Source organism: Mesitornis unicolor, unplaced genomic scaffold, assembly GCF_000695765.1.
Source record: "Mesitornis unicolor isolate BGI_N332 unplaced genomic scaffold, ASM69576v1 scaffold31004, whole genome shotgun sequence".
NCBI lineage: Eukaryota > Metazoa > Chordata > Aves > Mesitornithiformes > Mesitornithidae > Mesitornis > Mesitornis unicolor.
Genome location: NW_010178554.1, coordinates 7,276 through 9,521, shown reverse-complemented (window position 1 = coordinate 9,521; position 2,246 = coordinate 7,276).

The following is a 2,246-nucleotide window of genomic DNA, read 5'->3' as shown; positions in this document are numbered from 1 at the left end:
GTGCCCTGGGTGGAGATGGATGGCCCCAGGGAGGACTTTTTGGGGCATCCTGGGTGGAGATGGGTGGCCCCAAGGGAGCCTTCTTGGGGCGTCTTGGGTGGAGATGGGTGGCCCCAGGGGAGACTTTTTGGGATGTCCTGGGTGGAGATGGGTGGGCCCAGGGGGGACTTTTTGGGGTTTGGGGTCAGCCCTGAGGGAGCCTTTTTGGGCTGCTCTGGGTAGAGATGGGTGGCCGCAGGGGAGACTTTTTGGGGTACAGGATCAGCCCTAAGGGAGCCTTTTTGGGGTGCCCTGGGTGGAGATGGATGGCCCCAGGGGGGACTTTTTGGGATGCCCTGGGTGGAGATGGGTAGCCCCAGGTGGGACTTTTCGGGGCATGGGGTCAGCCCTGAGGGAGCCTTTCTGGGGTGCCGTGGGTGGAGATGGATGGCCCCAGGGGGGACTTTCTGGGGTGCCCTGAGTGAGGGGGACTGAAGGTGCCTTTTTAGGGCATCCTGGGTAGTGATGGGTTGGGAGGGGGTGCTGGTGCTGGGGTGCTCTAGGTTGGAAGGGTCAGTGCTGGGGAGCCTTGCTCCGGTGCCCTGGGTGGAGATGGGTGGCCCCAGGGAGGACTTTCTGGAGTGCCCTGGGTGGGGGAACCAAGGTACCTTTTTGGGATGCCATGGGTGGAGATGAGTGGCCCTTGGGAAGCCATTCTGGGGTGCAGGATCAGCCCCAAAGTGCCTTTCTGGGGTGCTTTTCATGGGGGAGGACAGCCCCGGGAGCACCTTTCTGAGGAGGGATTCAGCCCTGGGGATGCCCTGTTTGGAGAGGGACGGCCCCGGGGGAGCCTTTCTGGGATGGGGGTCAGCCCCAGGGAAGCCTTCCTGGAGCCCCCTGCCTGGAGGGGGCAACAGCCCCTGTGACAGGGAGGTGGGGAATGGGACCCCCAGATGGAGAGGGGCAGCCCCAGGGGCAAGCAGAATTGGGTGCCCTGGGGTGGAAGGGAGCAGCCCACTTAGAGAAGGGTGGGCTTTTGTGGGTGCCCTGTATGGAAGGTGAACCAGCCCTAGGCAGTATCAGGGCTGGGTGGGGGGAGATGGGCCCAGGGTGCCCTGTGTAGAGGGGGTCGGATCAGGAGATGCATTTCTGGGGTGCCCCATGTGTATTGGGCAGCCTGGGGGGCACAGCAGGGTGCTCTGGGATTCCCCAGGCATGGGTGGCTGAACCTGGATGGGGAATGGGCGCTGTGGTGTCCCTGTCCTGCCTCTGTGCACTGCCCCCATCTCGGTGGTGGGGGCTGCCTGGGTGCTCACAGCCCAGGGCTCCCCACTGTCCCTTGGGCCACGCCTGCATGGTGGTGGGGGGCTGCAGGATGTCCCCATGTCCCCCTGAGTGCGTATGGCATCGAGTCAGGGTGAGAGCTGTGCTTAGCTGGTCGATGCTCCAGTAAAAACGAGACCGACACTCAAATCTGGGCTTTCCCGGGAGCCTGGGGTTTCCCTGCAGCGAGGCAGCTTGAGGCTGTCCCTGTGGGTGACCCTGGGGCGCGGGGCCCCGTGTGCGGCGCTCACAGGGGGTGACAGCCGGCGCCGGGTGAGTAAGGGGCCTGTGGGGATGCGGAGGAGGCAGCGTCTCGGTGTGAATTATTAACAGGCACTCGTCTTGCGTCGTGCCCTGGGGTCAAAAAGTGCAATAAGTGCAGGGGCTGATGAGGACTCTTGTGTCTGGGTCCTTCTTGAGGGGACAGTGTGATCTGGATGAGGGTCCTTGGTACCGTCACTGGCACAGGAACCTGCCCTGCTGAGCCGGTGGTGGGGACTGGGGCAGTTGGCGTGAAGGAACGTCCACCGACAGCCAGAGATAAAGACCCCCGGTGCTTCCTCCCGGTAACGGCATGGTAACGTCTGAGTGCCGGCTCACTCGGAGCGGACCTGCGTGGAGAGGGGACGGTTGTAGTGCGGGTGCTCTTATCTTGATCCCAAATTTATCTTGGCCAGCCGCTTTGTGCAACCCAACCATAGCCTGATACGGTGGCTGAGCACCCCGAGTTTTGCTTGGTGAGTCAAGGAGGGTGCTGGGAGGGCAGCTTCACCCCCTCCTGCGCTCTCAGCTAGAGCTGCATGCTAGATTTAGGGAAGTGGCTGTAGCTGCGCTTTCCCCCCTCTCCGGGCAGGTCCAATCCAGCTGGGTGCTATCTAGTGTGCACCAAAGGGGAAGTCCTGAATCACATCTTGCACAGGGGCTGCAGCTGCCCTGGCCGCCTC